This window comes from Cryptomeria japonica, chromosome 4 (assembly GCF_030272615.1).
Source record: "Cryptomeria japonica chromosome 4, Sugi_1.0, whole genome shotgun sequence".
Classification (NCBI taxonomy): Eukaryota; Viridiplantae; Streptophyta; class Pinopsida; order Cupressales; family Cupressaceae; genus Cryptomeria; species Cryptomeria japonica.
Window position 1 is genome coordinate 112,109,824 of NC_081408.1, and position 25,976 is coordinate 112,135,799.

The window sequence follows — 25,976 nt, forward strand, 5'->3', positions numbered from 1 at the left end:
ATTCATCATTTGTCTTGCAATTAAATGATTTATTTATTTATTGTTTTTGTTTCAATTCATTTGCTTTGTTCATTATTTGTGATTGAAGATTTGTAATAGACTAGGGTTTGTGGTTGCTCTTTCAGTCTATTTACATGCAAATCTATTTTTAGTGCATTTTATTTTTATGAGTTTCAAATTTTTGCAAGTTGTAGGATTGAAGTTATGAAATCGACAAATGTTTCACACAATTGCTTAATATTTCTCGAATGTGTTTTGATTTGTATCACAGTTGTAGGTGTCCTTTCATACAATTGTAGGTTTATTTCTTACATTTATCAAATCTTTTGCACATACACATAGGGGAGTTGTTGGGACTTCAAAATTTTTGTCAATTTTGAAGTCCCATGCTCAAAATTATATATATTGCATTCAAAATCTCCTTGATAAGCAAGCTTTTGTAGCTCATTTGGTGAGATCATATATTTCCACTGTTGGAAGTGTTGAATTTTAGCTTTTGATATGCCTCTCTTGTGATAAAAATCATAGGGTTTAGGGTTTTTGGAGGATTTTAAATTTGCTAAGTTATTCGTTTGTTCTCTCGAGGCCCTATTATGTTTTGTAGTTGACCTTCATTTTCCAGTTTCCTCGCCTTAAGTCATGATCAGGAGGGTTCTCTATCGTAGGCTTACCTATAATTTACGTCGCTCAAAGGTTATACTTTTCAGTCGATGACTAAAGCTTAGTCATAATTTCCCATAGGAGGGCCCCATCGCATTATTACTTTACCTATTATAAGTCCCCAAATGCTCTAAATATTCACTTAAGTGCCATCCTTGGTATCTTAGTCGCGTGGGATAAGTAGATCAAAGGAAATGTGTGGAGACAACTTATCCCACAAGTGTATTTGAAATAGGTCTCACTCGTGTGGGATAAGGAAATAACACTACACAAAAGAAAATGTTATCTTGTGGTAGAGAAGAAAGGGTCCAAAGATATGAAGGAGAAGCTTATCCCATAGTATCTTTAGGATATTAAAAGGGAACCGTGGGATAAGAAATGATTCAAAGGAACAAAGAAAATGTTATCCGACGGTATTTCCAAGATGCTAAGAGGTGGTCGCAGGATAATAATTACAAGACAGATGCAAAGGATCACTTATCCCACGCATTCCCACAGGGATAAGAGATGGGTCATGGGATAAGAGAGAATAAGTTTAAATGGCTTATCCCGCATGGAGTAAACACACAAAGAAAATCGCTTTCAAGCAGTAGATAAATAGAGAGCTACGAGCAAAATGGGATAAGGAGATTCTTAGAAGACATGCTCAGAACCTTAACCCGCATGGGTATGCAAGGTGTAGCAAAAGGTCGCGGGATAAGAAAGAGAAGGGAAACAAAGAGGGTTTTCCTTATCTCCTGTGTTCCCACGTGGATAAGGAAAAGGCCATGGGGTAAGGGGTGGTTTAAAAACAAATAAAAATTTTACCCTACAACATCCTCACAAGGCACGTAGTGTGACATGGGATAAGGATGCACAAAGGATAAGAAAGAAACCCTTATCCCATGAGGGTTCCCATTAGTCAGGATAAGAAAGGGGAAAGAAAATAGAGGTAACAAGAAGACGATGGTGCTTATCGCATAGCATATTTGAAGGTAGTAAGTCAGCTCACAAGATAATGAAAGATGTTGCTACAAGAGGAAAGGCTTATCTCGTTGGTCCAAAATGTGAGTAGAAAAGTCACATGGGGTAACAAAAGTCGTGAAGAAAAATCTTATCTCGCACATGTTTTGAAGCTTAGAAAGGAGGTCAGGAGATAAGAAAGGGTAGCCTAGGAGGAAGAAAGGACTTATCTCATGTAGCAATGATGACTTAGGATCCAACACATGAAGAGGCAAAAAGTAAAGACAAAGTGCAACGTGGGATAAGAGAGCGAAGAGACAAAGGAAGATTTCCTTATCCTGTGCATCCCCGTGGGGATAAGGAAATGATTAAGGTGAAAGAAGAAAAGGATTATCCTACAGAGATACAAAGGATATCCCCAAGGAGGTGTGAGATAAGGAAACAAGGAAAAATCAAAGAAGGCTTATCTCGCATAGACAACAAGCAATCACAAGGAACTTGCGGGGTAAGAAAGGAGGTAGAAAATGATGCAGCCCATTATTCCACAATGCTAAAGGACATGAGATGGAATCATACAGTGCATAACAAGCATGTTATGTGATTCGCAGAAAACATCACCATGCAGCCCGATTGGTAAAAGTGTCCACATTGAGGGTTGACGAAGGTTGACTAGAGGACAAAGGGGAGTATTTTGAGGACGTGGCACATGAAATTTGGCTGGATTCCGCCTATCAAGAAAGGAGATGATGCCAACAAAGATCATTGTGCTGACACGCTGCAGGTAGTTTTTTGTGACCAAATTAGATCAGATCGCAGCGACAAATCCCAAGAGGGAGATAGAATTTAATGAAGATCAAATAGAGGATCGGTTGAGTGGCTTTATGAGATCTAAGGATCTTCTATCTGTAATAGTTCACAACCTCAAGCACACCAAATGGTCACCAACCAAGAAGATGTAAGGACGCAGGACAAGTGTGGATTACTTAATGTAGCAATCCAGATTCAGAGGTCAATTAAAATGCAGTAGAGGATAAACTAAATGCAGTAGATTTATGTGAGGCTTAAAGACCCTACCGCTAGTTATCCTTGTGATTTGTGGTCCTAGATCCCAGAGGCTATCTTCATGGCCGCTTGGATTCATTATTTCTAGGTGGATTGCGTGTAGAGTAGGAAGAGGGATGCCTCATGGTGTATTTTTTCCTATGCTATCAGATTCTAACATGTGTGTCTCACTTGGCCTGAAGCTTTTTTAATCCCTTGTTCTTATTAAAGGGAATTCAGGGCCAATGTGAAGGGTTGGTTCTAAACAGGGGTTTTGTTCCATGTACAGTCGAAGATTAGGAGTATGCTAGAGTTTATTATTTTAGTCTGTTATCATTTTTCCATTGCAAATAGTGTATAACCAAAATGCATACAAGATTCAATTTTTTATTGTAACCGTCTCTAGCATGTTATGCCGCTATTTTATGAAATAAACAATCAAGGATCATCTTTTGTTTTCTCCCTACAAGCTTAGGTAGTTATCTTATTTCTTTCTTCTGTTCAAGGAAGATATTAAAGTTCTTTTTTACAAGATGATGAAATGGTGTTGTGTGCATGTAGGATACGTAAGAATGGTTGCAATGGAGCTGTAGTAGGGGGTGTTAATGTAATGCATTGATACTTATAACCCATTGGTTATAGTTAGGTCTATTTGTGTTAATTTAACATGTTGTAATCTGACTTTGCTGCCTTGATGAAGGCACTGGTAATAGGGTTTGCATCCAAATGTTAGAAACAATCGATTCTCTTTAAATCTCTTTTACTTTCTACATTTATTTCTTCATTAGGAGTAGGATTAGTGTAGAAACCCTCTCCTTAATGAAGTGCATAGATGCTTAGAAACTAAGGTTAAAGCCATAACCAGGAGTTAAACCATCTTCCTTAGTACATTTTCATTGGGATGATCTGTTGTAAAAGTAATGTCAAGAGTAGTTGAAACTGGAAGTTGTCAGGAAGTTGCATAGGTTCATCCGCCTTGGTCTCGCATAGCCAAAAATGTAGGAGATATCAATCTTGTTATTGAATCTTGTTCGTTGGCCAAATCCCTGTCCGAGTTTGTCAGTGAGTTAGTGGCAATTCCTCTAGGACTCAAGGACTGCTGGTTTGGGAACTAATATGAGTCACATATTCATGTAGTTCTCTCATGCATGCAAAAAAAATCAGTCTCACATTTATCTGGTAAATTTGAAGGAAGAGTTTTTGAGTTTTGAGTCTTTCAATTCCATGTTTTCTATATTTTGACAATTATGTCTTCAGTTATTTTTGTTTCTAGATTAGAATTTCATGTTACTAATACTTTTTTTAGCATGTTGGTGAATGAGGGTTTGAGACTTGAAAACTAAAAGTACTAATTGTGTGTTGTAGGATCTTTGATAAGTCTAGTTTCTTGTATGTTTGTGTTTGGTAGCATAAATCATAATTTGTTTTCTTAAGTAAAATTAACTCTTGTGTGACTATTTGGTGCTTTGTATGCTATATGTTGTGTATCCCAATAATCTTATGAAAATATCCTCTCCCCTTGCATTTGTGGGAGCTTGGAGAAAGAGAACTTGTATGATTTTTTCTTAGGAGAGACTTGGGTTTTTCATCACCCCTTGTCTTGATCCTGTTTGATATTTCATTTACACCAATATATGAAAGGGTGAGACAAATGTTGTAGCCCAATCTTGTAATTACATATCGGGTGTTTCAATTATGAGGGGAATGTATGGGCCATAAAGAAGTTGTCTAGAGACTTAAGTGTCTCACCTCAAATGTGTGTAAGTAGGTGTCCTCAAATTTGAATAACAATTTTTGTGATTAGAAGCCTTATCCTTATTAGTTCAATAAATTGGTGCAAGGGGATACACATTGTACCCTAAAGATACTCACCATTCATATCTCCTTGAGTTGAGACAAAATATTTTGGGTTATATAGGCTAATTACATCCTTTGAAAAGAGGGCGATTGGTTCATGCCTCTAGCTCTTAGTTCCCTATCCATTCTTCTCTCAAAAGATAATAGTGTCACGTACTACAATCTTGAGATCCCAAGTGTGGGCCTAATCTATCTTGATAATCTCTACTTGACACTTAGGTTATAAATAATGTTTTAACTATATTTTATTGTGCTATACTAGTGGAAATTTAATCTTTTATGGCCTATGAACATACACTTCAAAGTGAGTCAAATTCAATTCAACTACCTACTAGTCACAATGTTTTATGATTGTTTGGATATCAATTTTTTACCAAAACTGTGCCAAAACATAATTGAAAAATGGTACGAGTATGGAAAAGTGGTTAAATTGTCAAGAAATGGGAGGGTTTAAATATGAAATGAGATGGAGATGAAGGGTCGTAGAAATGAGACACTTGTCCTCAAAATGATCCAAAAGGAAATGACAAGTGTCCCCAAGGAGGACACATGTCTTAGAAGGAAATGACATGTGTCCCTAGGACACATGTCCATTTTGGTCACTAACCACCCAAAATTAGAATATCTTTTATAAATAAAAGATATTTAGGAATGTGTATACATGTGGGAGGGGACGTTAGGATAGGATAGGATAGGATAGGATAAGATTGGTTGGGAGGATAGGGTTGGTTAGAACCCATGGGTTAGGATAGGGGTTGGGTTAGAAGGATAGTTTAGGTTAGCAGACATGTGGAGGTAATTAATCAATTTAGAATTAATTAATAAACTAGAGAAAGAGGATAAAATGAATAAAATAAAATAAAATAAATTAGTTAGAAGAAAGGTTTAAAGAGGGATTAATTAGTTAACATGGTTAATTAATTAAAAACACAAGGGACATGGCGCTATTAATTAAATTAATTTAGTCAATGGGGGTGAGATGTCACATATAATTAAATAATAAGAATTATTTAATTAATGTGAGCAACTAAGAGGATTAAATTTGATTAAATTAATTAGTCAAATTTAAGTGTCTACATAGTTTTAAACATCTTATGACATTGCAATTTTTTTTATTCCTTTCAATTGATTTCCCTTTCTCTACTGTCATTTGCCCAATCCTTGTAAGCTCATTAAAGGAATTGAAAATACGATAAGTAACCTCATTTTGATCACTTACTGCTGATTGTTATGGCTTATTAATGCAAGTTCACATAAAAAATGTGTGATCATCTTCAATAAATCCAAATAGATATTCATACCTTGAATGACATACGTCGTGTTCAACTACATCATAAATCTAAATTATTTGTTGAGCGTCAACCAAACTACTCAATAGACAAAAAGGGCTCCATGGAAAATCATACCTTTCTATATTTTGACCATTGAAAATAAAAGATACGCTGAGATTCACATTTTTAATCATATCTACTTGGTTCAGATCCAAATCAAGTTCTCCATCCAACATGTCCACATTAATGCACACCATGTATTCATTTTTAAGGCCTCAACAATAATTCTCTTACCAAGATTTTCTTCAATCTAGATAACTTCAAGCTTGGCAACTTAATGTAATGGAAAAATTTCATAAACAACTCTTCGATCGTTGATTTATGTCTTGCCAACATTGTATTGTGTGGGGGAGGTGCCTTAAGTGATGTTCCAATATGATGTGTCTCCATATTTCTCGAATATATCTACTTATCACACCAAAAAAAACTCCTTATATCTCCAAAAACTAACAAGTTTACCAAGCAAAAAAAAGAAAGGACATTCAAATCACACGACTCTTCATCATTAAATCACATTTGCTTCACCAATAGCCAAAAAAAACGCTTACTGGAATGATGAAGACACCTCCACATAGTAATCATCAGAATTCAATGCTCATTCTCAACTGCAAACTTGAACACCTCCATACTATTTTTCACTGCCAGAGTTTGCAGTGACAGAGATCTTCCTCCTACCGTCACGTCTCAGGCTAGCATAAGTATTTAACTTGCTAAGACTACATATCTGTGTCGATACCATAAGAAGGAACAACATGCTCTACTCAATAATTCCGATTAAACAGGGTGAATAGGATACATAAAGCATAGGAATGTAGTTGCACAATCATCGCTACAGTTGCATAATGGAATGCAGACAATGCAATACATGATGCTCCCTCTTTAGACATTTATGTCTCTTTCTTTTTTAGGTATAAATAAAAAGTTATGACATATTTCAATAAAAGAAATGATCAATATCGGTTTTATTTTTTAACTCAAAGTCATTAAAATTTTACATTTATGCTTTGAATTTTGAAATGATGCAAACTAATAAAATATATAAGTTTTAGTATATTTTGTCTATAAAATTTGTGAAGTTATTAATGATTAAAAAAAATGTATAACAAATGAACTAAAACTATTAAAGTAAGCATAGTATTTTATATAATTTTTATAAATCTTATATTTTTAATATTTTAGTTCATAGATATGTTGCTTGGTAAATTCATGGTTTTTTATCTTCTATGAATTTCTTAAATGTGTTCGAATAAATGATATTATAGACTTTCAACAGTTCAAATGTATCGACTAAAAAAGGTTTTTTATATTATAGAGAAATGTCTTCACATATAACTAGTATAACTAGGTATAGCTCTACATCTATTATGGTGATTTTCTAATTATCTTTACTTAGCAATTTGTAAACGTTTTCATTTCATACATTTTTCAGGTCATAAGATGTTTACTACTATTGAAGAAATGTATTTGCTTCTTTCTACTATATTAATCATTAGTAGATATTTGACATGCAAATAAAACTATTTCGAAGGTCTTCATTAGGGATGCATTCAAATGAAAATATATATTAAGTTCTTGTATTGTGCATTGCTTATGGTAATATAATCTAATAGCTAATTATATGATTGGTTGAAAACATCTTTTATTATTTTTAATTTATTCATTTTCTATTTGAAAAATAAAATAAAATAAAATGAAAGAAACAATTAAACAATTTTCTCTATTTGTAAAGGTCACAAATCTAACAAATCTAAATTCCAAGACTAGCACCATGACTTGCTAAGCATATTGTTACTAAAATTGAAGATTCCCTTATCACTATTGTACATGATTTGTAGTTTTTCTAAAGAACACATCTTGAAGTTCTTATTTGTAAAGACATTAAGATAAATTGTCCATTTCAATTTAACTGAGTTTGAACAGCCCAACAATAAAGTGAACTTTTACTATAATTAAACATCACAATTATTATATTTAAAATTGCTTAACCAAATTATTTACGAATGGATAATTGTCAAATAGAAAAAGACCACTTCATTATTAATTACATTATTTACCCATACTATATCAAACGATTTATTACATATCTTTGTTTACAATGTTCTTATTATATCCATTGGTTTCCAGTTTTCCTAAACTTTAGAACTTTAATTGAGATTTTCATTCTTTTGAGCCTGGCAGAGCTTTCCAATAACAACTTTCTGATATTCGCTTTTTTATATTGGCAGAGCTTGCTAGTTCTTGGAACATTAGCTTTCACATATTTTTGTTTATTTGGTTTGGACGAAGGAATCGAAGATTTTTCTATAGAGTGCTTCATTTGAGACGATTAGAGGAAATAAATAAATAAAAGATTCTTTGTTTTGAGGAGAAGCTTCCACAACGACGACATGAAGGCAGTTTCAGAGAAAAGTTAACAGACATTGTTTTGACCGCTTGAAAGGTTTTATGGTTTTTCTTTTTAAACGTTTAATTTGATTCATAGTTATAAAATTGGTGTGGTCATAAATGAGGACCTCATCTTCACTAAATAATGTTCAACAATAGTATTTAACTAGGGTTTGAATTTTGATGGTAAGAATGACAATACCACAACTTAACCATTGCATTATGTCAATGCTAGTCAATTGATTTATTGTTAGAATTTAAGGTTGAATTTTAATTTGTTTCAATACTTCGTCTTAAATTTGTAATTACAAATATATATTTTAATCTAATTAAGATGGTTTTTACATATAAAACATTATCCATTCTCATTTAGCTTTTTAATTTTGTTTGAGATGTTTTTATATCATGTAGTGGTTTGTATGAAGCAATATTTTTGTATCCTCCAAATTTTAAAACAATATTTTGACATACATTTTTAAGATTAAAAAAATTGTCAATTGTTGTTTAAAAAAATGAAATTAAATGAAAATATTTTGTACACCTAAATATTGAGGAAATCAAATAGAATAAATATGCATTAAGATAATAATATTAAATATTATTGTTGTAAGAATATTTAGTTTGCTCATAGAATATTTCACACAAGCAATTGTTTTTAGTGTTATACGTGAATTAGATAGGAGCATAATTAAGGCTTATCCCCAAATTTTTTATACATGTCAATTTGGTCAAGAATAAACATTCTCAATATAGGAAAAACTATTCGTGATGTTGTCAAAGTTGGAAGATTTTTTTATTAGAAGTTGAATAGAGTTCTATAATAGTAGGACAAGGGACAAATGCATAGAGAAAAATGAGTCTGTACATGTGTTGTTTGAAACCAATGTGGCAATAAATCTAGAAAGGAAGATGAAATGCAATAAACTAGGGCATTTGTAACACCCCACCTTTAATATAGCTAATACAACCCTAAACTAGCACCTTCTTTTATTGGATAGATGGTTAAATAGATTCAAGGATTATAAATTAGATGATTGTATGGAAACATTCTTAGTATTCCATAGTAAAAATTTGATAAAATATAATATGAATTGTTATTGTGGTCTAACTATGCTTGTGAATGTGTTGGCTATGTGCAGGAAGGTAATGGGAACTACAGGAAAAAGGAGAAACGCCTATTCCAAATTCATCTCCTTTATGAGAAGTTCTAAGTTTAATAATTTTGTTTTACTTAGAAGGAAATGGGGATTTATTATTTGATATGGATGTGTTTATGAGATTTATTATTGTGGTGCGAGTGTTTTTGAGACAATTGGCATGTTTAAATAACAAAAAATAGAGCCCTAGGATCTATAGACTTGAGGTGGGGGCTTGTTAGACATGCAATAAAGACCCTAGGACTTGTTTTCACTCTCGAAAAGTCCTCATTAAGATGAGTGACGAATTTGGAGGATAGATGAGTTGAGGGTAGCAACCCCACCCCCCGATACCTCATTTATGATATAAGACTTGGGGAATGGGATATCCTAATATTTGTCCCCTCTTAAATGAAGAAAAGACCTCATGGAGGGGAGGAGGTGAATGTGACATGTGTCACCTTCCCATCCAAGTCATCCAAGTTAATCTCTCTTATATTGAGTTTGTGAAGAGAAAATGGGTTGTTACCCACTTCTCCATTTCAAGAGCTCTTGTAGGATTTTCAGAAAGAAGATAGATTGGAGGGAAGAAAGGAGTCCATCCTTGGAGAGATGGATGACAAAATGCATAGGTTTAGAGAGATAAGTTCTCCATTTCCTCTAGTCGTTTTTGTTATTGTTACAAGTTTGAGATGTAGTTGCAAAGTCTAATATGTAGTGTTTATGTGAAGAAAATTATTAGAATTATGTACGCGTTTTAGTTGATGAGAATAAATTTGTGGAGTGTGTGAGACCTCACTATCTTGAATCGAAAGCAATCTTCTTGCTCGGGGGTTGACTAGAGCTTATGAGACTCCATGACGCCATTCTAAAAGGTCTCTTAAAAGGTCGCTTAAGTAATAGAAGAAAAAGTCTTGTTTCTGTGATTTCTTTTATTGTCTGGTATAATTTTTTGATATGGAAGTTTAAAGGATCTTTCAGTTTGTTAGGTTAAAGAGTATCATGGCGTAATGAACGGAAAGGCTAGGTAAGAATTTATAGTTTTTGGTTAGAGGAAGTTTTCTTTCCATTTGTAAAATCTCTTCGAAGTTTTCTGTTCCTTTCCTTTTCTCATGGCTATATTGAACGGATGTACAATTTCTATAGGTGTGAATATATGAGAGTAAAATAAACTTTGTGTCATCTATTCTGTTTTAAGCTTGTAAAGGGATCAATTTTTGTAGCGAAAGAAAGTTAAAATTTTGACGATGACAAAATCCTACCCTTTTTGCTATTCTGATAATCTGATGAATGCCTTCCTCCTCTAAAGGATTCTTATTGCCTTAAAATGTATGAAATTAGTGCCATAATTGAGAGTGTGACTTAATACTATAGACTGTATGTATTATCTTAAAGACTTCTTGTGTAACCCTTACCGTGTATTTAACTTGGAAGTAGATACTAATAAAATGGATTAAAAAAAAAGTGCATACATTTGTGACCATACAAGTCCTCAAGGTAACTAAGATACGAGTTCAAACACAAACATGGTGAAATTACGTTCCTAAAATAAAATACAGACAGTTCTATGATGTATAACAATAAGATATGATAGAAACAATGTTGTCTGTAAACATAATTATTTGAGTATCTTGTAATGAAATCCTCTAATTATTACATGATATAATTTAGCGTTGCATCATTTGTCTGGTAGATTCTCTTTTATGTATCCTTTAGCCAGGATAAATAAATAAATAAAGATATGCTAGTAATTAACCGGTTATAAATCCTCAGATTTATTCAGCAGAATAAGATAACCCAGTTTCATCTATAACGAGCTGAATATACTACCTTGTTCTTACAGAGTGTCAATATAAAAGTTCTTCATGTTCACCCCAGCCACGATCTACATCCATTGACATGTTACAGTAGAACGAGAGGGAGTAAACCCCACATACCCTTTCACTATTAGGGAGAAGAATAGGAGTTGTATACATATACCACCGCTGAGACTGAAGCAAGCACCATATCCTAGCGTACAATAGATAATCAAGCATTCGATGCCTAGAATGGATTTAGGCTGCAACAATGCGCTAAGTATGTTTTCTCCTACTGCTAATAATATAATGCAAGAATAGAACGGTAGTAAACTGATTAAAATAAACAAGATAGTTGTAAATTTTCCCTGTGGGATATCATTTCCCATCCTTGACCTAGTATGCCCATGGTTGAAACTCCTATGTTGCCCAAGATTGGACAAAGTATAAATAAAACATGACATAATGAAAAATAAATCGATAGTCGCGGTAGTATATAGTCATCCTTAGTCATAACTGACAATGACTTCAATGGACGATGGAAAATTGCATCCTAGTTAATGCTCTTGATTCGCACAATTTATAGGTGGCAATGTTACAACAACTGCATCCTTCCTATGACCAGGTCGGCGTGAAGAAGTTGATCTTCTCACCCAACTTCCAACACTATTGTCAGAGAAATCTGGCATAATCATAGCAGGATTAAATGAAGTAAATTTTATATAAAGATCTTTTGACACGGACTACTGTATAGGGTAATGTAGTGATAGGGTAGTAAAGTTCCCTTTAGAGGAGACAGTTGGAGTTTAAATGTTAGATTCAACTTCATAAATTTGGATTAGTTTAAAAATTAAAGATAGCTGTTCAGAAACAGCAACATTAAATAAAAAACAGAAAGAAAACTTACAGCAACAAAGAGGATATTGCTGTCATAAAATCAGCAGCAGCAACAGTAAGGAAAATGCTGTCATAAAAACAATGATTAGTTGCATAATAACCATTAGGGAAAATGAAGATGAATTAAGTATGATTCCTTCCATGATTAATTAATTATTAAAGATTCACACTCTGGTTTCAATTGATTGATTAATTATGCCAAAGCAATATCATGTCTATGTTTAAAATTCAATTTCTCAATTGAAGTGATTATTACATGCATGGAATTATTAAAAAAAAAGTTTAGTTATGCTCTTGAAAACTCTGGATTTTAACTCATTGTTTGATATTTGTTCTCTTGACAATTAAACCAAGACCTTTTAGTTACTTAGAATGTTAATAATTTCATTTAAACCTACTTCATTAGTTTCTAAATTTAAATAAAATAAAAAAAATAGAAATAAATAAAGACATAATTAGTTTCTATAAATGTAAATCATTATATTAGGTAAGTTGGATAAATAAGCTATTCCCTTAAATTTTAATAATTGAAAGGGAGCAGATTTCAAGTAGGTATTTAAAATTCATTTGTAATATGGTGTAAGGGTGCAATGCATAGAAGTATAAGTATATTTGGTGGTTCATTTTCTCCATTAAGGATATGAAGGCAAATTTACATATCTATATTATAATGAGTAAATTTATAAGATTATTTTAAAAATAAAAATTATTAAATATTCATTATGTATGAAGAGGGCTACTAGTCCTATAATTACATCCTAGTCTATTTTCAAGAAGATTGCTAGGAAGTCATTAGAATGGGATTTTAAATAAATTCATATCATCTAAAACTTTAAACATATAAATTACTATTGATTAACAATTGTTATTAATTATAATAATATTACCAAGTAAAAAAAAATGTTACTAATTAAAATAAGATCAAGTCATGTGAATTAATTATTCGACTTAAAATATTAGGTATGTTTTTAATGATTAATTATTTCTTAGAAAATAATAAGACATCTAAATCAACTATATTTCAAAGACAAGACTACTTAATTATAACAAATATTATTTAATCATTAAGCAATATTTAATTAGTAATAAATGGTTGAATTAATTATCTTGAGAATGTAAGTATAAGTACAAGAGAATGCTTAAGTTCTCTTTAAGTCATTTGAATTATGTAGCTTCCACAATAGGTGGCATCTCATTTATATTATATTAACATAATAAAATTTGAAGCATGAGGTAGTTGTATGTTTAAGTCTCAAATTGGAAAACTAAAAGATTAGAAATTTTCCAAGAGTTAATATATAGTGTTTGGAATATGTAAATACATGAGCCTAATTATGAAGTACTCCACATTTATTTATTGACATAGGATCTATCCAAGTAAATCTTTGTTGCAACTATACGTGGGTTGGGTAATGTTTTATGAAAATATGAATCAATGGAGAGCATAGTGTTTCGAATATGTGAATACATGAGCCTAATTATGAAGTACTCCACATTTATTTATTGACATAGGATCTATCCAAGTAAATCTTTGTTGCAACTAGATGTGGGCTGGGTAATGTTTTATGCAAATATGAATCAATGGAGAGCATAGTATTTCGAATATGTGAATACATGAGCCTAATTATGAAGTACTCCACATTTCTTTATTGACATAAGATCTATCCAAGTAAATCTTTGTTGCAAATAGATGTGGGCTGGGTAATGTTATATGCAAATATGAATCAATGTAGTTCATGCTCTCAATCTTTCATTTCATGATTTAAGTAATTGACCTTAAAAATAAATTCAATCCAAATTTTATGTCATTAAAATTTGGGCATGAGAGAATTCAACAATTGAATTTAAATTGATATGCTAATAGTACAAGACTACAAAGTTTATGATGAAAAAAATCAAAAGTCAACCCTTTATTTATACTATGAGTGTAGAGGCATCACATATGGATTTTATATTTTTGGAAGATAATGAATATATCATTATTTGGAACCTTATTCTAATTAACCATATATGAATGTGAAGAATTGGAATCTATTTCATGCCAAATATAACAATGAATCTTGTAATAATACTTATTTCAATTGTAAAATAAATATTTAATTATTTAATATACACATACATACACAAACAAATATATGCATGTATATATACATGTATATATATGTATATGTATTTGTGTGTATACACATAAATGCATATATACATAAACACACATACATGACTATCAATTAATTAATATGAAGTGGAAATGATCTTGATTAAGTAAACATGTATGCATAAACATAGATTAGGATATATTAACAGAAAATAAAGAAGCTTGTTTAAGAATCGACGGTAATAAAAAAAAAAATAAAAAAATTTCCATTTCCCTCTTCAATTATTTTAATAGAATCATTATTTAGAAAACCTCATAAATAATGATTTAGTTAAGGCAAGCTTGGGAGTTGATGTGAATCAAAGGGAAATGAAGGATATCATACAATCAAAAAAAATTGATCCTCGCACATCCTATGTTTATTGTTTAAATTAATTTCACTAATCACTATTCAATGAGTAAAAGACATGAATGTTGAAACTCGAAATTCTTTTTATTATTTCTTAAAGTATGTGTAACCTCTTATAACTTAATATTGTGTGTGGGTCCTTAGGTTGAATATTGCCACTTCAAACAAATTATAAATGAAAATAATAAAATGAGATAACCACTTTTATATCATCACTATCAACAATTAATTAGTAAATAGAATAGTTTAGCATCATACAATTAAATTTCATTATGTGGATAGGGGTGAACACATTAAAGTTAATTAAAAAAATCAAAGATCCTCTTCTAGGTTCCTTCCATATATTTGACTTAAATTTATGACTTATTCAAAGATTAAAATAAGAGAAATTCTATAAATTTGCTAGACATTGTTTTCATACAAATTAATTTATTTTAATTATTGTGTTAATTCTTAATTTATTTTAATTATTGTGTTAATTCTATAATTTATGTAAGTGGAGGAAAATTTTAAGAAGGTATATTATGTTATTATTTGTAATAGTCATAAAAAATGAGCATTAAGGTTTGATGAATTAGCTATCTTGGAATGTTGAATCTTAAACTATCAGAATTTATGTTGTTTTAACATTAAATACTAAATCTAGTCATTAACTTATTAGTACTTTCCATTAGGCTAGTACTATTGCAATCACTTGCACTCAATTTTGGTTAACTCTTATTATTATTCAATTGCGTTTCCACCAATTAAACTATGATTTTTTTATTTTGATATTTTTTTAATTTTTAAAAAGTTAAGATGCATGATTTTTAAGTTTCTAAATTATAGAAATTGTTTTTTTCCATTCTAATTGGCTAATTTTTTTACATCTTATTACCAGATTTCACGAAACCACTATCTAAATGATTTTTTTTGGGCAAAATTTTAGATAATTAACACAATCTTTAATATGTTTAAATTTTCTTATTCTAAAGTCTACATGCATATTATTTAAGTTTATTAGTTAAAAATATATTTTTCTTTACAATAATTTAACAAATTCTACCTATATTATTAGACAAAATTTACTCTTTCCACTATGTTGATCTATTCACCAGTACTTGGTAATTATTTTCAAGTTCTTTTACCACCATCTATGCCACAAAAAAAGCATCATGGCATTGCAATTCTACCAACATAAAAATCCCATTATTTTAAGGGTTTTAATATAGTTAGATTTTTCATGTCTTTACTAAGCTTTAAAAGAGATCTCTACTTATGAAATTTTAAGTAATAATTATTTTTAAAGATCACTTAATTTATTTTATGCCACCATTAAATTTTAATTAAAATTAATTACAAATCATGTAGAAATATTCCTAATAATTATAATTCTAGATTATGTTGTAATTACATCTATTATTAATAATTATAATTAAGATTAAAATTAGAATTATAACAAGAGATAGTTTTAAAATAAGGGTTAGCGCCAAAAGATAGAATTGAGGTTCAAATTATTTCTAAAATTAAGGTTAGAGTTTTAAATTAAGGACTAGGGATATAGTTAAGGAAAAAATAAGATTAGGATTGTATTTAATGTTATAATTAGGTTAAGTATTAGGGCTATGGTTACAACTTGAATTTGAAGTAGGCTAGACATGAGACTAAAATTAAGGTTAGGGTTAAACTTAGATCAAGAGTTAAGGGCTAAGGGTTGTTAAATTTAGAATTAAAGTTATAGAGATGAATCTATCATATAATTATATGACGTTAAATTTTGAACATGTTAATTATTATTTTAAAAATTAGAATAATTATACAATAACTATAAATGTTTAATCAATAAAACACCTTCAACTTTGAATATCAATTGTTCATTACATACTAATGGGCACTCTCTACTACATAGTTGCAATACAAATGTCTTGAAAAATATATATTACTTAAAACTATTGTTGAAACTCATGTCTAGATTGATATGTTATAACTCATCTATTAACTAAACAATTTTTTTACTAAAATGACAAATACTCGCCACTACGTGGCACTTGTTGTTTAAATATAATTAAAATTGGTTATGATATTCATCAAAATAAAAATATACCAATATAGTTCTATATGATTCATCATTGCAACTTAGTCCACTTTATATTAATTATGTATTATTGCTAATATAATTGAACATAGATTGTAGATAACATTTAAGATAGTTGATTTGAAATTAAATATGTGATGTCTTATGTGGAGTTAATACTAAATATATGTATATGAATTAATTATTGTTAATGATGAAACAATTTGGAGGTGGATAAGTGAGTTATATTTCTCAACTAAGAAGTTTTAGTCATTTAGTAGGACCTAAATTTTTAGGTATTTGTGTCATTATCTAATGTGATCACCATATATTGTTAAACTCCATCTATCTTAAAACCTATAGTTTTTCTTAAAATAAATTAAATTTTCTCTTGTCATTTATTAAAAAAAAATTAACTTAAGTTCTCTCTTTACCCATCAAACTTGGTCAAAGAGTTTTCTTCATAGTTCCCTTCTACGACCTATGCAGCCTCATAGTTTGAATATGATTATGCCATTCCTTAAGATGATGTTTTAAGAATACAAGGTTGTGGTGCAATTATAGTATTGAAGGAAGCCAAAAACAATTGTTGTCAATATGTGTTTTATGTCCACTTTATAAAAAAAAAAAAATTTATTTGTAAAAATTGAATGATTGTTATTATTTCATGTGTAAATTGTTAGACTAACAAAATGAATTCCAAGAATCCTAATATAAATAAATAAAATTTAATCTAAACATAATTGTTATCTTACTTGACTAAAATACTTAATCTCATGAAGTGAATTGTTTACATAGATAGTTACATTAATAAAACATATTAAATTACACATGCATATTTATTATATAAGAGACAACCTATTCCAAACTAGATTGACAATTGCATGTACTTAGAGACTTACACTAATCTTTAATAGATTTTTATTTAGTTTTTATGCATGTAGACACTGAATGCAATGCCAAGTACTACTCTAATTATTAAATATCTACTCTCATGAGTAAGACATTTGGGATTTACACCCATCTATTAGCATCAAAAGACATTTATAATTAATCAAGGTTTTACACCTTTCTATTAGCATTAAAAGACATTTATAATCAAACAACATGGATTTCTCAAAAGGGTTTCCTACGAAAAATCATTAGAGTTTGCATTTATTATTATAGATATAATATTGAAGATGGTTATCATGATTGTGTCTAATAAAGATACCACTATGTTAGGTTCTACACATATTTTCTTCGATCAAATTTAAATTAATTTTTGCATTACATCATGTCATACATAATCATGAACTATGATTTGTTAGTAATTTTTCATAAACATTAGAGAAAATATTGGATACATAATTACATTGATCTACAACTTTGCATCCATAAATTAACAAGCAAATACAAATGGTCAATAAAACAATTGCCTACATTCAATACATTTTGAAATATATATACAATATCTCTTTAATAAATAGTGTCTATATTATCATTTATAAAAAATATTAAATATTTTTAAAATAAAAAATAAAAAAAAGTCATATTTCCAAAATCCAAACTCAACTACAACAAAACATTTTAATATCCTGCATATTTTCTTCAATTATAAAATTAAGAGATGTTTTGCTAGCCAACTTAAACCAGATTTACAAATTTACTTCCTCCCAAACTGAAATTATAAAAAAATTAATCTGTCTAAACTCTTCCCTTTTCCATTGTCCCCTTCGATGCAACAACTGAAAAATGTCTGCAAGTTGTTTCGTGGAAAACAAGATGCCCCTTTTTATTCCATATTGCCATTTCGTCAAAAACAAGATGACCTTTTTTAATTCTATATTCTCTTTAATTTCCTCGTCATTACCCACAGTTGGATGGATGAAAAAAAGAATGGTCCAAAAACCAGCAGGCGTAAAATTAATTAAATAAATTTGATTGACAGGCAAATTATTCTTATAAATGGCAACCCTTAGTAGACATGCCCACAGGAGCAATTAAGAATATTTTGAATGCTTGATTGAATAGGTCCTCAATGGCATACAACAATCTAATCTCAATGGTGGGGGCGACTTTGATCATCTGTTGTCTTTTATGCTTCCTCTGTGCAGACGCAACAGAAGTAGCGTGCAGAGGCCTCCATTTGGAAAAGTATTCTGTCATTGCCAAACTCAAAAGAAAGACCAAAACCCAAGTGAGTGGTGGCGTTGCTCCTTTGAACCGGCATAGAACAACACTTACAGTGAGCATTGGCATCGGAACCCCACCAAGTAATTTCTACGGACAAGTGGACAAGGGAAGCGATCTGATTTGGTTTCAGTGCGATTCCCTCAATTACGCTATGTTGTATGATCTTCCTACGTTCTACAGGGAAGATTCCTCCACTTACAGACGGGTTACCTGCTCTTCCTCCTTCTGCTCTGCCCTTGGCATTTCAACCTGTGCGTCGGACTGTCAATATTCTCATAGGTACAGGGAAAGCTGGAGCACGTAGGGAGACTTGTCATTCGAGATGTTCACCATGGCGGATACAAGCGGAGCTGTGCATTCCTTTGGCAGAGTAGCGTTTGGCTTCAGTCGTGTTATTCTAGAAGGTGGCCTGGAGTTTGCCAACGGCGTAGTGGGGCTTGGCCGAGGAACATTATCGCTTATCTCACAGATTGGGGAATCCAAATCTTCCTACTGCATACCATTTATGGGGAAATCCAGTTTTGATAGTTTCTCCACGCCTCTCCTTTTTGGAAGCGCAGACGAGTTGAATAGCACAGGACTGCAGTCGACGATGATGATAAACAACATAGTCATGCCACAGCTCAACAGCTATTATTATCTCTCCATGGAAGGAATAAGCGTGGGGAACGTGTCTCTCAATATTCCACGAGGAATCTTCGATATACAGCCGGATGGAAGTGGTGGATTCATCATCAGCTCTGGAACAGCCTACACTGTTTTGCCTCATACCGCCTTTGCTGCAGTGGCATCTGTTTTGGATTCTGTCCTGGGATTACCCAGATCTAATGATTCTCGAGATGGTTTAAGTCTATGCTATTCATCGCCTTACTATAGTTATGTGCCTGATCTGAATATGACTTTTCATATGTCTGGTGCAGATTATGTTATCGAAGGGAAACGTAATTTTGTTAGATCTATATCTGGTCCGTTTGGCAAAAAAATGATACTGTGTCTGGCAATGTTAGATATGGATGAGGCTTCAGTTGTAGGTGTGTCGGCCGTCCTTGGAAGTTTCCAGCAACAAGATACCATATTCTGTATAATATCGCTAACCAGAGGCTCTCCTTTACTCCCACCCGATGCAGTTCTCTATATATGTCCTCTTACTCGTCGTACGTACAGTCCAAAGCTCCCATCCCCATCTTAGGCCGTCATATCATGTAAACGATGAAATAGATTAAATTCATGAATAATTACAAACGCTTCTATCTAACTTCTTGGCTTTCACATACTGATCTCTTCTTCTCGTTTGCACAATAAGATGGAATTTTTGTGAACTACTGTGTAAAGAATGTTTTAAAATATTTATGATCATTTGCTGAATCATTCAATAGACAAATGTTCTAACAATCATAAGATTGTTATTGAGTTAACAATCTTCTTTTATGTTTGAGAGGGTCAACTCTCTCATATGATAAGATTTAAGATTTGAAGAGTTTTGCACTTAACTATAAAGCAAGGAAGATAGCTAAACTATAAAGAAAATGCTAGCCTATATTCTAACAGTATTTTCATTTGTTCATCTAAATGAGAGAATGCTCTCCATTTTTCCTTACAAATATCCATGCTAGTAAATTCATGTTGACAAGTGATACTCGAGTGCCACCATTCAACTGAAGTTCACCAACATGCACCTCCATGCAAGAAATTCATCCTCGGTTATAATTTTTAGACAACTGCTTAGATATTATTTTCATTAATTTAGTTTTAGTTCTGTTTGTTAAAAGACCTGTTCGAATAATGCATGTCGAGTAAGACAGCTTTAATCGAGGCTTCCATTCTTTTGAGCCTGGCAATGGCAGAATTCATTTCCAAATGGGGGCCTCCATGTACTACTTCTACACAGAGCAATCGAAGAATACAAAATATGGTTAGATTCAACACTAACTATGTGATCACATAATTCTGTGCCATTGAGCATCTATTCAATCCCTGTTTTCAAAATTCCCTTAATTACTACTAGAGGCAAGTTCACTGGGGGTTGTCATTTTTAAAGATTATTCTATATGTTAATCAAATTCTTTAATTAATTGGGCACCTGTTGGGTCTTTTACCATTCTTTGTTTCATCTATCCAACAATGGGAGATAACGACAAGATTGAAGGAATTATTGAAGGGATTATAGATTGAAGGAATTATTGAAGGGATTATAGAAAAGAAAAAGGGATTTTTTTTTTTTGAAAACAACTTTCAGATATGTTTCCTTAAATTCTACCTTTTCTACTATTTCTATTGGGTACAAGCTAATCTCTACACAAAATAACACTCCAAAAAATCTTTTAAATGTTCAATACATAGCGGTTTTCCATCAGACTTTTTATGGTTTAACAACAATGGTGATGCAGATCATGAAGATTTCACTCCTAAAAACTTCACAAAAATCTGCCGTGTTTTGTAGATTTTAAAAACTGTATGGAATGCTATTTTGAGTGCAGATTAGCCACTTCCTTTCTATTGAAACTAGGTTGTGTATATATGCACTATTAGTTAAGAACTACAAATTAAAACCAATCTTGAATACCGTACTAAATAGGATTATCCTTCAAATGGTCTCATTCTCATTATTTGTCAACTCCAAAGTTATTCTTTTCTTTTTAATTGTAAGTTTCCCCTATCAACTAATTAGAGTCACTCAATGATTGATGGACCATATGGACTCTTGAACTCATTTGGATACATGTATAATAGTAGCCCTCTCCATCTTAATGCTTCTACCATGTTTTGTTGAAACTTATATAATCAATATCTAGGATGTCCACACATAAAATAATTTGATTAAAAATTCTAACTTCTACCTCAAAAACAAACATGTCTCTTCAAGAGTAACATATTTCGATTGTTCTATGCCTTTTCTTCAACAAGCCTTTTTATAATGATTGTATTTTTTCTTCGTTGGTTATATATACTATATCCTTAACATACCAACCCCTACCTTTAGATAAATAGTTGTACCTTCTTGACATTTGTTCCTTATTTATTGGTACCTGTTGATGAATCTCTTTTAAATTTTATAGCTGTATAATGCTCAAATCATACTCAATATTCATCCTTAGGACATTGTTGCATGAAGAAACCTTCTCATGATTTAATCATTATGACTTAATTTTATCAAAATATTATTTTATACCCTTGCATGGAACTCCATTTTGTATAATTTCTATAATTTTTAAAACAACTTAGGTTTCATAATGGGAATAACGTGGTGTTCATTACAATTAAGTTTTTCTATTCTAACTAGTCATTTTTTCTTCCACTTCTTTTTATTTCAACTACACATCTTTCCACCAAAATACATCATGCAATTTTCTCTTGGTTTGTGATACCTTAGTAGTCTTAAGATCCTTTATTTGATCATACTCAAAATATCCTTACATTTTATTAGCTAATGAGTTAGATATTCTAAGCCTAAAAACACTAGAAAGTAGAAACTCCATTTTCATATTTTTTGATCGATTTTAGAGATGACATTAATTAGTTTACACTCTCTAACATCTATTCAATTTTAATTAGGAATTCAATTCTTATGTACATTTTAATTAAGGATTCAATTATTCAATTATTCTATTATTCTATTATTCTTCTATTCTAAGAGGCATCCTTTTTTTCATTACTATCCTTCCCTCCTACAACACCCTTGGTCAATATCACAAAGAGGACCAATATCACAAACTCCTCTTGACAATCATAACTTGACACTCATGTCTATTTGTTTTGCTATTTGAATTTATGTATTCTGTTGTTTTAACATAATAGAAATTTAAAAGACTTAAAATAATAGCTAATTCATAATAAAATATGTAAAATAACACAAACTAAAATAATATGGGAATAAATCAACTCACGAGCAATGAAGTTGAGTTTAATTAAAAACTTAATCAACAAAGGATCCAGTGACGGCGGGAAAGAGAAAAGCCATCCATGTGGTTTTTTGTTCAAATTATATGTCACCCAGTCACCACTAATGCCTTCTAAATGGTGTGGAAACAAAAAGGAAAAGAAGACGTAGGATATTTAAAATCACACAACGAGATTACTTAATATCATCACTCATTAGTTCATGGAAAACTGAGACCTGCCAAACTGAAGATGTCGCAAGAGACAGACTTATTTCATTCCTAACTCTACTACCACGTTGAGAAAATAACCCCCAAGCACCCACGACATAAAGACATAAAGTGAAACTATAACTGCAATCTTGTTGGGCGCGCTCATCAAGGGGAAAACAGAGGATGAAATGCCACGAATCTGGAAGATATTTCCCCACTCCCTCAAGAGACTGTTAGTTTGTTAGCTTGGACAGTTGTTTGTCCATTTGCTAAATAATTAGTAAATAATTGTTGCAAAAAAATAATTGTTGCTAAAAAATGTAGTTAGAGTTCAAACAATTCTTATTAATTATTTGACTCTTTTTAGAAACTTCTAGCAGCCAATTTGGTTAGGGTTGTTTAATCATTTTTAATCTCAGTTGTTGATTGAGAATTAATCTCAGCCGTTGGTTTTCCAATGAGAGTAGTATGTAAGGGGGTCATGGGGCAATTGGAAAACAATGAATGAATGAATTGTGTGAAGAACTTGCAATGTTAGCGAGTAGTCTTGGAGTGTTAGCAAGGGTGCAGTGATAGCGTTGGGATAGTAGCGGGGTGGAATCTTAGCAGGAGAAATTGGGAGGTCGTCGAAGCTCTGCCAGTAACAGGCAAGCAATATTTGTATCTCTTGATTTGCTGTAGTTAATATATATTCCTCATCTGCAGTACTGGTTTTTCCTTCGGGGTTTTTCCAGGGACAATTGTGTGAAAATATTGTGTTCATTGTGTTGCGCATTTTTATGAGTTTGTGAAATTGCAGTTGTGTTATTTTCCAATATTTGTTGCCCAAATAATCTATCAAAGATAGGAGGATAATAATCAGTAATTGTAATAGATTTTTCACATGGTATCAGAGCTAAGTTAAGGGTAGAAGAGATTTACTCTAGGCGAAGGAAACTGAGGGTTTATAAAACCTAGTTTAACCTCTTTAGAATTTTTATTTTCTTTAACCTTTGAGATGGCCTCAGTTGGTTTAAGAGATCATGACAGATTGGATGGAGCCTCTAATTTTGGTGTCTAGAAAGCCATAATTTCTTTATTGCTAGAAGAGAATGGTATCAAGGAATATGTTACCACTGTTGTCACTATACCTTCAGATGCAACACAGCTTGCAGCATACAAGAAGAATGATTCCAAGGCAAGGAGGGTAATCCTTGATGGTGTCAAGGACCATATAGTTCAACATATTGCAGAGTTAGATACTACAAAGAAGATGTGGGATGCCATTCTAAATCTATACCAGAATGCTACCACTAATCGGAAGCTGATTCTCAGAGAAAAGTTGAGGAATACCCAAATGAATAAGGGAGAAGACTTGACGAGTTACCTCACCAGACTTAGACTTGTCAAGGATGAGTTAGCGGCTGTTGGAGATAAACCAAGTGATGATGAGTTGGTACGGATAACCCTAAATGGGTTTTCTAAGCAGTGGGATGTCTTTGTTCAAGTTGTGAATGGATGAGACACCTTACCAAGTTGGGATTGACTTTGGAGTGTCTTCACTCAGGAGGGGCTTAGACTAAGCCTTGTCAATGGAGCCAACAATAAGAGTCATAAAAGTGAGGTAGAACATGAGAATGTTGCCCTAGCGGGTAAAGGAAAAGCAAAGAAGGGGTCCAGCAAAGGATCAAATCCACAAGGTGAGAAGAAGAAGAAAGACTTGTTGAAGATCAAGTGCTATGGATGTCACGAGTTTGGCCACTATGTCAGCGATTGCCCAGAAAGGAAGAAGAATGACAAGGAAGGCAAGAAGCAAGTTGCAACTTTAGCAAGTGCAGATGAGCTCTCGAATAGAATGGAAGATGAGTTTGCACTCATAGCATGTATGGTTAGCTCAACCTCACAGAGTGTTTGTTACATAGATAGTGGGGCATCATTTCATATGATAGGAGTTAGAGAATACTTCTACAGTTATAAGGAGGAGAGCACCAGAATGCAAATCTCTATGGGAAACATGTCCAAACTCAACTCAGTTGGGAAAGGGACTGTTCAGTTTCAGAGGGTGAATGGTAGGATGATTCCTCTTCATGATATGTTGCATGTTCCAAGCTTAGGGATGATTTTGATTTCTGTATCTGTTCTTTAGGACAAAGGGTACAATGTACTCTTTAGAGGGGCACATGTATTGATTAAGCATAAGGATTGGAAATCACCCATAGCTATTGGAGTTAGGAGTGGTCAACTTTATAGGTTGCAGTTTGATACTCCTAAGGCACTTATGAGCAGCAGTAATCCTAGAGATCTTGGAGAGCTATGGCATAGGAGGATGGGCCATATACATCATGGAGCACTTAAATTGCTTCATGAGATAGTGACAGGTGTTCCAGAGGTGAGCACAGAGCATGATGATGTATGTAAGGGATGTGTGTTGGGGAAGTTTGTGAAAGCAACTTTTCCAAGGAGTGACACTAGATCCAAGGGTGTTCTTGATCTAGTACATTCAGATGTATGTGGCCAATGTCGATGAAATCTCTCAGAGGGTATGAGTACTTTAGTAGTTTTATTGATGATTTCTCCAGGAAGACCTAGATATACTTCTTGAAGACGAAGGATGAGGTTTTTAGTCGCTTCCAAGAGTTCAAGGCTCTTGTGGAGAACTCGACAGGAAGGAAGATAAAGGTTCTTTGATCAGATAATGGAGGCGAGTACAAAGGGAATGAATTCCAAGACTTTTGTACCAGGGAAGGAATCAAGAGAGAGTGGATTGTTCCTTACAACCCACAACAGAATGGGGTTGCTGAGAGGAAGAATTGGTCCATATTGAAGGCACCAAGGGCTATGCTACATGATCAGGACCTGTCCCATTACTTATGGGCAGAAGCATGTAGTACAATAGTATACATACAGAATAGAGTTCCACTTAAGGTGCTAGGGAAGATGACACCAGATGAAGCATTCACTGGGAAGAAGCCAAATGTTAGTCACTTTAGGATCTATGGGAGTTTGGCATATTGTCACATTCCAAAGGATACATGTACCAAGTTAGATCAAACTATAGAAAGAGGGTACTATGTGGGGTATAGTGAAACGTCAAAGGCATATCGGATATTCATTCTAGGGACCAAGCGGATT